This window comes from Lynx rufus, unplaced genomic scaffold, assembly GCF_022079265.1.
Source record: "Lynx rufus isolate CCGP_SWC_20201006 ecotype Redwood Valley unplaced genomic scaffold, mLynRuf1.p SCAF_4, whole genome shotgun sequence".
Lineage (NCBI taxonomy): Eukaryota > Metazoa > Chordata > Mammalia > Carnivora > Felidae > Lynx > Lynx rufus.
This window is the reverse complement of record NW_025814856.1, coordinates 38,186,626-38,200,425: the sequence shown is the minus strand read 5'-3', so window position 1 is coordinate 38,200,425 and position 13,800 is coordinate 38,186,626. Positions and strand designations below refer to the sequence as shown.

At 42.8% G+C, this 13,800-nt stretch overlaps 1 protein-coding gene across 5 annotated transcripts in view; it reads left to right on the top strand.

Annotated features, from left to right (window-relative positions):
- The window catches only part of FOXP1 (forkhead box P1), a 594,085-nt gene that overhangs the window by 409,362 nt on the left and 170,923 nt on the right, over window positions 1-13,800 (top strand). The gene's annotated exons all lie outside the window — the stretch shown is intronic.

Sequence of the window (13,800 nt, the reverse complement as noted above, 5' to 3'; positions counted from 1 at the left end):
GCAATTTATTATTATAATCCTCCCTTTCTTGAAAGTCCATGAATATTTTTTTTTACTCCATCAGTGCTTTATTTTTTTGCTCTTTATATTTGAAATGATTCTTCCCCTTGACTTTCCAATCTCAGAAGACAACAGTATTTCCCTTGAAAATACAGAGGGTGAATCCACCCCGCGTGTGTGTTTTCCAAGTGTTGGTTCTCCAAGACATTCTCATGAAAAGGACTAGTATTGCCAAGTCATTTTTTAATATAAGGAGGTCCATGTTTGGGCATTGAAATTAATTTCCCTTATCTCGCCATACAAATAGCCACCCTGGCTTCTTTGATTTATTACCTGGGATGGTTCAGCAGCACTAAAAACAGGACGGGAAGACATCACCTTTACGTGGGCATCATTAGTCACGGCATTAAAAGCATCGCCCCGAATGGACTGCTTCACACAAGCTCCTGCCCGTGCCGTGAGAACACCCTGTTCTCTTCTTGTGTGCTGAAGACATTGGGCCCATCCGTGGCTTCCTAGCCACATTTTTCATTTCTTAGTAAGTTGCCCCCACCCAAAAATCCCTCCTATTTTTCCTCCCTAACGTAGTGTAAGGGAACTTTCTAAATTGCACACATAAGAAGACAAGGTCATGGCTAGAGAAAATACGTTACATATCACACCTCCAACCAAGGACTTGTATCCAAAATGTATAACGAATTCTCAAAACCCTAAGGTAAGAAGAAAAACAATTTAAAAAGGGGCCAAAAAAAGCTGAACAGAAATTCCTCTGAAAACGAGAAACATAGGGCACAGAAAGTTGTCCCACATCCTTAGAAATGAGGAAGATGCAAATTTTAATCACTTGTGACAATGGCTAAAATGAAAAAAAATACTGACAATACCAAGTGCTGACAAGGATGTGGAACACACTAACCTGCATGCTTTGGTGATGGGAATGCAAAATGGGATAGCCATCCCGAAAAACAGTTGGTCAGCTTCTTAAAATACACACACACACACACACACACACACACACACACACACACAGTATGTGACCCAGCACTCATACTTCTGGGCATTTATCCTAGAGAAAAGAAGACATGTGTCTACAGAAAAACCTATTTATGAATGTTCGTAGAAGCTTTATGTATAGTAGCCCCATGCTGGGGAAAACCCCCAATGTTTTTGAGTGAGTGAATGGATATACAAATGATAGTACCTCCCCCCCGCTACCGTAGGCTAATACTCAGCAACTATAGTGATGAACTATCTGTATGCCCAGCCGCTTAGAATAATCTCAGAGATATTTACTGAGTAAAAGAAGCCAGTCTCAAAAGGTTACATACTGTATGATTTCATTTGTATGGCATTTTTGAAAAGACAGAACTCCAGTGATGGAGAATAGATCCGTGTTTGCCAGGAATTAGGGCTGGAGGACGAGGGTATGACTATGAAGGGATAGTTTAAGGGAGTCTGGGGGCTCCTGGAGCTATTCCATATCCTGATCATGGTGGGGGTTATGTGAATTTATACACGCATTAAAATTCATAGTTCTACATACCTGAAGAGTCAATTTTACACTTTGGTAAATTAAAAAATAGTAATAATAAACCCTAAGCTCAAACTTCGGCAAGATCAGCAAATCACAGCCTTTCTTTTGTGGTTCGTCCAGCTCCTTCTTGGCATTCTGGCCCCTCCTGGGAGGTTCCAAACAAACACTCCATGGGCATGTTTGTATTTCTGCCTAGAGGCACACTCTTCTCTCTGCTCAGAATCCCCGTCCCCTCCCCCACTTTTCTGTGCACCCACCCCTTCTGACTGATAGGCGTCCTTCGCTGCTCAGGTATGGGGACGCCGGCGCCTCCCCTCGGTTAGCTGCCTCCGCACCCCAACCCTGGACATCGGCACCCTCCCCCCCCATGCTGGTGCTCACGGCGCTGCTCCAGATACCTGCCTTATTGCTCTGCCTCGCCCACTGCATCGTAAGGTCCCGGAGAGCCGTCTTCACTGCTCACTTCCCAGCCCTGATAGAAAGGCCATGAGGAGTTCAGTACGTGAGCCAGTGGAGATGAGAAGGAAGCCGTGTGCACTGCACTTGGAATCAGCCTTTGTTTTGCTCTACTGCTGCCTTCTTTTCCTGGCCGCTCTTGTCTCTGACCCCCTCGCTGAAATTCCTTACCTCCCCTTGCCCTTTCAGCAGGGGAACCCTCTCTTCTGGCTTCCCCAAAACTGCTTGTTAAAAAGCAATAAATCACGGTTTTAAGTCCTTGAGAGTCTTTTTTTTTTTTTTCCCCCTCTGAGCAAACATAAAATAATGCAGCAAAATCATGACCGGAGAGGTTTTCTTGCTTTCTCTTCAGAGATTAGATGGGTTTTATAGTGTCCTGTGAAAAGTCATTCATGGTAAAATCCTTACTATGGATATATTTTTACATGTTTATGGAGCCCCATCTTCCAAATTCTTCCTAATTCTCTGGGCGAGAAAATTCTTCCAAATTCTCTGGGAAAAAAAAATACCAGGTCCCATTTTGGAATCTATAGCAGCAGTGGTGGTAGTAGTCATAATAATAATAATAACAACAACAACAGCAGCATGTCTGTGGCGCTTACTCGGGTCAGGGTCTGTCTTCAAAGCACTTTCTGTGTGTAATTCACTCCCCACAGCAACACTAGGAGTGGAGCTACTATTATTCTACTTCCCACCTTAAAAAAACAACAGAGTGGTGAAATCAAGGTCAAGAGTGGAGTTAGGATTTGAACCGAGGCCATTTGGCTCCACCTTCCAAATGGCTACGGGTCCAATGGTGGAAGGAAGATGGGAGCCATGGTTTTCCTCACCGGGGACTCACGCTAACTTCTGCACCTCTCCCCCGGAAGGCGTCTCCCGTCCTTTGCCTAGACTGCCAAGAAGCTCCAAGATGGTTTAGGATCCACTTTTTCTTTTATAGCCAAGGATGATTCCGTATTTGTGTCTTGATCAGCATTTGCCCAGGTAATGGGAAAAATTGAAGAAAGGAAGTGAAAACTCAGAAATCAGAATGGCTCAGCAATGAAGCCGTACAAACAATAAAAACTCAGATTGTGTTCTACGACTTCCAAAGTGTTTTTGCCCGTGTGTTCTCCCTAGGATGCCCCTCATCACTCTTCATTGTTATCGTCTCCTCCTTACAGGTGAGGAAAGTGAGGCTGGAGAGAGTTGAGTGGCCTGTACCGGGTCACCATATTGGTCTCTGGGGAACTAGAATGCATGCTCAATCTTTCCCTTCTCTTCCCCTCCACCCCTCCTGCCTGCCTCCCTCCCAGTAAGTTCTTCCGTCAACTTTAGACACAGGCAGTGTGATTTCATCTTTTTTCCACATGTATTAGATTTCTTTGTCACATAACAAGTTGCCATAAACTTAGTAGCTAAAACACCTGTTAGCTCACAGTTATGTGGGTCAGAAGCCCAGGCTCAGAGTTCCTGGGTTCCCTGCCCAGAGTTCCAGAAGGTTCAGTGTCGAAGGTGTTACCTGGATGGAGTTCTTGTCCAGAGACTCTGGGAAAGATTCTTTCTGTAAGCTCATTCGGGTTTGGTAAAATTTGCTTCATGGTGGTTGTAGGACTGAGGTCCTCATTTCCTTGCTGGTTGTCACCTGGAGGCCACTCTCAGCTTCTAGAAGCGGCCCATATTTCTTGCCCGGTGGCCTCCTCCACCTGAGGCCAGGCGTGGTGCATCAAAACTTTCTCGTACTTTGAGACTCTCTCCCTCTCTGGTTGCTAAACACCAGTATAAACTCCAAAATGTAAACCCCGTGTGATTTTTTTCAGGCCTGTTTAGATTATCTCCCTCTTCTAAGGTCAGCTGATCTGGGACGTTAATTACAGCCATAAAATCCTGCAAATCACCGTCTTGACTACATTTTGATGGAATATCTGAAACGAGAGGTAGGGAGGTAAGACATCATCTTAGCGTTGTGCCTGCCACCAAAGCATTGCAGCATTTAAAAAGAAACGGGGACCGAGTCTAAGGTATTTATTTTTCTGTAGAAATTACATAAATTCCTTTATGCTTTTCGAGTTTTTTGCCACCACAGTGCATTTTATGTTTCAGGCCATTTGATTGAAAGCATATTTGCAATCTGTACACATCTTTTGCCTTAAAAGGATTGAAAAAGAAAAAAAAATATTTTTCAAAAGGACTGAACAGACAGTATTATTGAACACAGTTCAATATAAGCCGAGTTATCTATCACCAACTATTCATAAGTTCATCTTTTAGCATGTTTCAACCTATAATTTTTCAGCCCCAATGGTCCATCTCCTTGAACCTCTTCTCTCTGCTCCTTGGCTGTTTGATTCCTTCTCTGCTTGGGACTCTCATCTTAAATATCACCTTCTCATGGATCGTCTTAACAGTCTTATCTAGAGTAGGCTAGAAAAGACAAGTACATGAAACTGTGCTTTTGTTAAGGATTCCTCTGTTGTGGCTTTCTTTTTTTTTCTCCTTTTTGTTATTTATTTATTTTGTGTGTGAGAGAGAGAGTACGTAAGCAGGGGAGGGGCAGAGAGACGGGGGGGAGACACAGAGTCCAAAGCAGGCTTCAGGCTCTGAGCTGTCAGTACAGACCCCGACACGGGGTTTAAACTCACAAACCACGAGATCATGACCTGAGCCAAAGTCAGACACCCGACTGAGCCACCCAGGCACTCCTGTTGTGGCTTTCTATTTCTGGATTTGTGGGTTGCCAGTGTCTTATCTCTAATTTCTGTTCGACGCTAAGCCTTTGGAAGGGGCACCTTCATAGGCCCAGTGTCTAGACTGTGCTTGGTACAGAGTATGCATCAAAAATTATGTTTATTTGATGTGTAAATAGAAGGTGTGGCCTGGTACTTGGAGAAAGGTAACTTTAACATTCATATTGAGAGGTTGCTAGAGTAGTGAACCAAGTCTGTCACAAAGTCACTGGTAAAGCATTTATGGTTTGAAAAGCACCCGATTGACAGTCATAAAGCTCTTGAAAGAAAGAGAGGAGACTCTACAAATGGTAGAGTCAAAGTGGAACGATTTCCATATTCTCCTTTGAAGCATGCGATGCCACTCGGTGAGAGGTGGGTGGTGAGTCTTTAGGTCATGGACCATCTGATATTTGGATCAGGTCTTCCTGCAAATTCTTGTTGCCCCAAGATAGGAGCCTCTTGGCCCCCAGCCCTCCTCTGAACACTTCCTCTCTGACTTCTCCTCAGCTTCACCTCCATCCCTAAGCAGTCGTACACCCACTTTAGAAAATGTTTCTCCTTGGGCAAATTCGTCAACCTCCCTGAGCCTTGTTTTCCTCCTCCATAACATGGTTATGGCCACTCCCACCTTGCATGATCATTAGAAGGATGGAAGGGTAGTGAGTGCAAATGCCTGGTACCCCCCTGAGGTGGATAAATGCCATTTCAGTTGTTACTAGACTCCAGCATGTTCTGCGGATCTGATGTGGACTCGAAATGCTCATCTTCATGACAACTGGTTTTTGGAAATCATTCAAAAGGAAGGTTATAGTAAATTATAGGATTATCAGAGATAATATCCTATTTAATTGATTTTTATCATCATTATACTAAAGACTACCTAGTTTCAAATCTATAGATTACAATAAATGCATTTCACCTACAACTTTCCAGAGCACAATTTGTCTTTTTTTTTTTTTTTTTCTTATGATTCAGAAGGCACTTCAGAGCCTTCTAGTGCCTCTGGGTTTGTATTATGAATTCCAGTTAGCATTTTATTATAGCTGTTTAGAAGTGTTGGTTGCTCTCAAGTTCTAGAAAGCAACTTCTAGGTAGAAGTTCACCTTTTCTCATTCCTTAACACATGATCTACAGATTGTTTCTTTCCATAAACACAGACACCGCTCCCCCCCCCGCCCCCCCCCCCCCCCCCCCCCGCAGCCTTCCCCGGTTGCTTGCCTTCTTGGTGGTGAAGACTGTCCTGCTGTGTGGTTTGTGCTAGGAAGTCATACAACCAGAGAAGTCACATCCCTGGAGCCAAGAACAACAGTCAGTGGGCTTCGAGGAGTGCATTTGCCATAAAGTACCGTAAGTTGTTCAGAATCGGTCAAGCTGTTATCACATTTCCGATGAGACCGTTTTAGAGAACAACAAGGGCAGGGTAGATCAATTTACATTTCTTTTTCTTCTGTCACTGGAAAAGAACATATTTGATGAATTCTCAAGGCAGGTTAAATAGTAACAGCAAATGTGGGGAGGGAACAATTGAGGCAGCTTCTGCTGTATTCATTATGGGGAACATTTGTACCCTCAAAGCTGCGTTCCGATCTTTGTATTTATTTTGCCTGCCTTTCCTCCACTGAGTGTGATCTAGAGAAGTCAATGCATTGCATGACAGAAGCGTCAGAAAACTGTATTTTCTGAATCAATTCCTGCAGCGGGCATCCAGAACACCCTGCCCCTAATTAGCTGGGAGAGCTTGGACCGTTGATGCAATATCTCTGCCTTAGCTCCCCATTCCTTCTCCTGTAAAATGGGGCTATTCCTTTCCTATCAGAGGGCTGTGATAATAAAAGGCCATGTCGTGTTGGTGTGAAAAAAAATTTTTGTTTTAAACACCATGCAAATGTTTTCAGTTTTATTTTAACTCAAATCAACATGCAAAATCAAGATGCCACCGTGGTCAAAGTTGTAGGCATCGGTTCATCATGTTTCTGGGTGAAGTACGTGAAAGTGATTATAGGTAATAAATATCTTTTTTTTTTTAAACTTATTGCAGAGGCAGTTTTTCCGCCGTTAATGAGGGTAATTTGACTTGGTTGAAGGATTGCAGTTCTTAAGAATTAATGCAGTAATCCAATTCAAAGATTTAAAGAGATCTAAGATTTTTCACAGATCGTGTGCAGTGAATGTGCTCCTATCACATAGCAGCTAATGGACTTGAACGCCAGTCTGTCATTTACTGTTCCCTCCCTGCACAGCAGCTTTGCCCTTGGTAGTGAGTATACTTTCCAAGCATTGCAGGTTATTTAGAAGTGTGGTACATTTGTAACACTTTTGAGAGATAGTATCCTATTTCCCACAGCCCCTAATTACTATAAAAACTGGGGTTATCTTTCTTAATTACACGTTTGAATCCTAATCTGCTAAGGTCTGAGGAATATCAGGCTCAGAGTAGCTGCCTTCCTGCCTTTTTTTTTTTTTTTTTTTGAGGAGGGCTTTTTCTTTTTTTTTTTTTTAATGTATTTTCAAGAAGGAATTCATGTATCATTGTATTCATACGTATAGGTTAATTCACGTGAATACAAAGGTTACATGCGCGGTATTCATAACTTTCCATTTTTGATAATGATGTATTATTCACAGCTAACAATATTTTGTAAAGCCTTATTTGTAAAGGATGTTGGAAATGCTCTTATTTCCCGATTCCATTATGTTCCCAAATATTAAAAATCCCATTTTGAAGCAATTAGAAGCATTCACTTCCCTTTCCACGTGTGCTCTGCAGACAGCGTCACCATACTGTGCACACAGGAACCTTTGTTCCTTAATTAGAAAAAGGACTAGAGCTCATTAATTGTGGTTCCAAGTGATGTCTGCTCGAACGTCGAGGCAATCATACGTGGCAAGGAAAGACCGGGCCCAAATCTGGGAGGCTCTCAGCTCTCGGGCAGTTCTCAGAACTGTTAAGAGATAAATAAACAGCCAAGGGTCCTTGGAGGGCTGTCCTCCCATCCTGGGCTGTCCCTAAGGCCTGGCCAGCTGCTCATTAGTTTTAAAGCCATGGAGATTTCTGTGCTCACAGGAGGAGGAGAGGGGAGAAGGGACCATTTGTATAGAAATCTAGACCTTTGCCTCTGTCCAAGGCCTATCACCTTAAGACAAAGACAGGTCAAGGTCAGGAATCTCTTGGGTTTTTGTTTGGGGATTTTTTTTTTTTTGATGTTAGTGGACCCCATGTAGATGCATTTAGATGTTATCGAAAGCGAGTAAATTGCTGGCCAACTGATAGAAGACAGTTATGTTTTATAGGCTGATTTTCACTGCTGGCTTCAAAACATCGGAGGAATTGCAAGAGTTTTGAAAGCTAAAACTCCCAAACTGAATTGGCAAAGCCTTAGGCCCACATCAGTCGTCAGCAAAGAGCCCTCATTTCCACAACAACTACAGGCATTTCTGCAGCCTCCAGGAAGCTTCCTGCATTGAAACGTTCCCAGAACATCTTAATAGTGCCAATGGCGGACTCATCTCACTGGTCCAGGTGGAGGTTCCAGAAAGCAGGGAAGGGGACAGCCTCGGTGAAGATCTGGGAATGCACGGGCCATGTCTTCCTGTGGCTTGGCTGGGCTAGCAGGGGAATACTGAAATAAAGGGTAGGAAGAATAAAGCAACCTGTCAGTTTGAAAGCCGGAGAATGGAAAGCAGAGCAGTCAATTTGAGGGTCAGTTCACTTGTCTTTGGAAAGGTTTCCACCCTCTGGAAGGACAAGAACTCAGGACCCACTAGGCTAGTCTGCGGTCCTCCCGTGCCATGCCACCTGTCAACTCCTTCCTCCATTCTTGATTTCTCTTTCTCTCCTGCCAAAGGGTAAATTGCCTTACCCCCACTGGTGCTAATGGAAGACGTTATTCACAAAAGGGAGTGCTTCATAAAGGTAGCAGAGATCTGGCAGGTGGAGGCCCAGCACCCTTTCTCCTGTGCTGATAGTGGTCAGAAGAGGTGAACACGGAAACAACTAGTATTTCCCTAAAATGTTCTGCCATGTAAAGAGAAATATATATATATATTTCCCCCACCAGTAATTTTTTTTATGTTGCATTTCTCAGGGAAAGAAAAAAAAATAGATTTTAAAATGTAAAAACCTGTTCTTCAATTGAGTATGCAAAAATCTCATTGCAGTATTTATTCCAAACCTGCTCTCATAATGTTCAGTCAAGGAGAAAACAGCAAAAAACAGTTGTTGATGGACTTAGCACAGAACTGGATTAAATAAGCATTAGTCTACTGAAGCTGATTACAGGAATATGAAAATGCAGTATCTTAATGGTACATATTTTTATGTGGCAGCTCAGTTGCCTTTCATTTTGCAGCTAATATGTCTATTCTTATGAGTCATTTACTTCTTTAATTACCTTTTGCAGGCAAGGCACCATGGTATATTAATGTGAATGATTTTTACTGCCAGTTTATCATACAATGCCCCAGAAGTTGAAAGGCGTAATTGACTTAGAAGAACAGCTCATGAAGGAAACAATATTTAGTTGACAGTTTTGCTTGTACTCTCTGTTGACGTTTATGAGTTTACACTATGCTAAAGGAGTAATAAACACAATTTTCTTTCAATAACAGGAAAGGGTAGCTCCTAAAATACGTTTGTGGAAAGCACATTTGTTCATTTCTTGAATAATATGAAAATAACACATTTCTAGTGATAAGACCTCTCAGATTGCCAATTGAATTAAACCTTTGAAGGTGCATTTATAACCTGTCTCGGAGCATTAGGAGATATTAGGGTTCGTGCGACTGAATCGATTTAATGAATATTTAAATTATATACAGATTTGGATAAATCATATTTAAATCTAGGTGTTAGGGGTGAGGCTGTTGGGTCTTGTCCGCCCGATTTCCAGAGGGAGGGGAGACAGGAAGGGAGCTTGGGAATGGTCTGAAGGGAGATTTTCTTTCTCCGAAGGGAGGGGAAGTCTGACAGTGTATTTTGGGAAAATAAAAAAGAAGGCAAGGCACAGTCAGTACAACTCCTTATAAGGTCTGGTCTTTGAACAGTTAAAATCAATAGTAGGGGGGGTCCCTGCCCTTCTGGTGTCTGGATGGTCCCTTGAGTTGACTTGGGCAGTTAGCAAGTGCCAGTTTGTTTCAGCCATCACTTCCATGGTCCCCTTGGCCCTAAGCGGGCTCACCGGCTCTGGGCAGGCCCAGCTTTGGCACATCGGTTTAGAGGGAGTTAAACTTTTCACAGTTTTCTGGATTGTTTGCAGTTCAGTCCTGTGCAGCATAATGAAAGTTTTCTAGCCATCTGTTGTTAAGCTGGCGGTGAGCAAGGCCAGTATATCCAAACAAAGTTCTGGCCTGCTGTAAACTGAACCTGTCAGTTTAGCATAGCTTTGCTGACCCCTCCAAGGAACAGGGCAGCCCTTGGTACCAGGCACTCACTGCAGAGAGCTTTCAAAGGGGAACTATTTCGGGGGTGGGGAGTGGGGGCCTGTTTACTTTTCCCTCAGTGTTCCTCTCACTGGATTGGACCAGTTTATACTTAATCTTTATGTGGATAAAGGGATACTCGTCCCCCCTCCGTTTTCAGAGCGGGAGGCATGGCTTCTTAATAGGGGACTGTAACTTTTAGGACAAGGTGTGAGTGTCCATAAAACAGTGTGAGGTGGCTGTGATTCGCAAGGATGTTCTGCGCGGTTATTTTTGTTTCATTATTTTGTCTTTCAGTGTTTGGGAACAAATAGTCCCAGGCAATGCAAGGTCCTGTATTTATTATTATTACCTTATATAACTAAAAGTGTTTCAGAGCTTTCAAGGGGCTTTCTTGCCCCTTTCCTTCTGCACTTTGCGTTTTACCAGCAGAAGTTAATACGTAGCATAATTTAGCAGATTTGACAGTGTTCCCAGCTGTGTGGGGGTGCATTTGCAAGGTGTATCTATTGCTTTTAATTGCCCAGCTTAACCATAAAATAATTTCATTGTTTCATGGTGTTTTTTTCTTTCCATAGTGAATGTCTAATTCCTGCTTCCTCCTTAGCAGTGTTTCCTTGACTCTGTATGAAATATTCCTATACGTTACCTGTGTGTTTACACACCCCCCCCCAACATTTACCTAAGCCTCCCCCTAACCCTTGTCGGTTTCCTCTTGCTAATGACACCTTGTAGGTGCTGTTGTATTTTTATCTGGGTCTTGCTGTAGTATATTTCCTGTCCAGCATTGGTTACATTTGTGCTGTGTTAAGAGAGGGCTCTGGGGAGCCATTGTCAAACCTCTGTATCCATCTCAATTCATTAAAATATCCAGGGAGAATGGCCACTGTCATTGAATAACTATGTCTACCACTCCCCTGGCTGCCTTAGCCCCCGAGAAGAGAAGTGGGCCACAGTCCCACACAGTAACAAAGGGAGGAGGCACCAGAAGGATGCATGTTTGTCTTCTGCACCAACGTGAGAGGGTTTGGGTTCAACTTTTACTGCAAACAAGGAATCTACAAGGGTCACGAATTCCATAAATGGCAGGGAAGGGGAACAGAAGAAGCAGAGGAACAAACCAGGAGATGCAGGGCTTCCCCTTTAAGGGACAGGGAGTGCCGTGCTGCAATGGTGAAAATATTCAATTTAAAATTTAAATGAGTGCACTTACTTGGAAATACCATACAGTCATAATCTGTTTGTAAGGTGACTGACACATAAAGTGCTTTTTTGTTTTAAGGTAAAAAAATGTATTCGGGGTAGAGTTTCGGGTGTAAATGTCAGGTGCAACGTAACGTGTACTCACTGCAAGAGTCAAGCAAATAACCTTGGCATTTAGGACACTGCCTTTTAGAACATGAAATTGTATTTTGTTGTGCGTCTTTTTTTTTTAAGGAGGCCTACATTAAGGGGTCACCTATTAGCTATGTTTTTGCTGTCTTAAACTCAGCCCTTCTGTCTATTAAAATCAAACCACTGTGTAAACATTCCAGTGTTGTTCTTGGTCTCTACAATGGCCACGGGGATCAGGTTTCACCTGCCTGCACATCTTCAAGCAATTAGAGCAATTAGCGTGAAGCCATTTCACATTCAAGGATTCAAGGTCTATAGTGACATTCAAGTCCAGAAGTCTGAAAGGGAGAGAGGAAACGGCCTAGAGCATGGCTACTATTCCATGGCCCTGAGCAGACAATTTCTCTTTTAAAAATGGTAGCTCTTTAATGATATTATTATGAGGTTTTTAAATGACATATCAAAAGTTGTATATATCAAAAAAAAAAAAAACACCAAACCCAACAGTCACTGAATTACACTAATGAAGGTCTTTATACATGGCAGATTTTTGAAAAAGACTCTCAACAACCATGAGATATGGAATGTTGTTCCTTGCCCCAATGTGGTAGTGACAGCATTCTTTGTAGAGGAAACTGTTTTAGAATGTACAAAGGAATTAACATTCCGGGTTTTTTTTTTTTTTTCATGGTAAACCTCCCTGTTTTGGGTAAATGTAGTAACTGTAGCCACACGGGATATTTAGTCCAGAGATTTTTAGAGTTAAGTATTAAAAGTGACTTTTTTTTTTTTTTTAAGGTGAGAGAGGAATAGCGGCGTGACTTGAACACAAGGAAGTGGGACAGTTTAAAGATCAGTAATCAGCTTTCCCAAGTCAGCTGTGTAGGCATGCAAGAGGGTAACTTTTAAGAACAGTTGTAGAATCCACTAGGGTTTTGTTTTGTTTGCATGTTTGTGTTTTTACATTTGTAACTAAGTTACCCAGGAATCTTGTTTGCATGAGGCAAGCCCTTAAACTGATTACATCTTTTTAAATAGGTTAGTGCATTTTTTTAAATCCACATTTTACTGTTGATTTATTATGCAAAAGGAGGGGGAGGGGCCAACTTTAAAGACGCAAGGGGCTGCAGGAGAAGATCGGGATCCGAGGTCCCAGGAGGGCAGGTGGCCTGAGGAGGAAGGGAACCCACCATTGGCTAAGTTATCATGTGGAATTCTCTTTCCCTTTAACCTGATGCCACCCATTCACACACAGTGTGTGTTAGCAAACAGCTCTGAGTACAGAATTGCTGGGAGTTACCTTTTCTTCAGGTGTACTGATGAGGCTCATTTTGAGAAAAAGTAGTTGTGCGCCTCTAAGACAGATTTGGTGATAATTCCCTTCTGGAATTGCCCTAGTTGGCTTCCAAGCACTTAGGTGTGAGCACTTCTCTATCTATAGGACTGAATGCATCTATTTTTGTAACTGAGGCTGGAGCGTGTGTGCTCATTCAGTAACTAGCCATGTCAGGGAACTAGACTCCTTAGAGCTCTGTAGCCCCATCTCGAACTACTTAGAGCCCTTCTCTGGCGAGATGCTCTTCCTGACCGCCCACTTGCATGGCACCCAGGCTGTGTGTCTTTTGAAACTGCATTGCAGAGCAGATGTAGGGGATGCTAATAAATGCAGCATGCTGGACCCCGAGCAAGGTAAGGGCCTGCCTTTTCCCCCTGCCTGTTGGAAATACATTGCTAGGAAATCATTCGCAGCGCGTTTATAACGGGACCAGCTGAGTTAGACGGGGACATTTGAATTGGATACTCCACCCTTCCTAAAAGTGAAGAGGCAGGAATGGAAGTGCTGTGGGGCTCAAAAGGGAGGTGAGGCAGTAAACCAGATCGTTCCCATTTTTTTTCCCTAGCCTAGTCCTCTGTTTCTGTGATCTGCCTTTTGAACTGTTTTTGTGGCTGATCAGTTCCACCTAATATGTCTCTTGATTTCTGCTATTGTAATACTCAGGCGACATGCTGTTCTCTTCATTTTTATAAGCTTTAGATGCTTCTGCCTGTCATATTCTGGCGGTTTATCTTCAGCGTCTGGATTTGCTTTCAGACTTGAATGTCTATCAAGCTGCCGTTGCTTTGAATGTGAGATCAAAAGAAGATGAATTCCAGTAAAAAATTTCCTTCCATGAAGAAAAGATTGGGGCCTATGTAAACATCCCACTGACAGTTCCCAATGAGTTATTTTAGCCAAGTATTAGCACCTGGATGACAGACAGTCCAGCATTCCATGCTAAATAACAAATCAGTTGCTTCCGTGGCGGAACATTGCCACCACAGCAATACATTTTCAGAAGGAATCCTTTT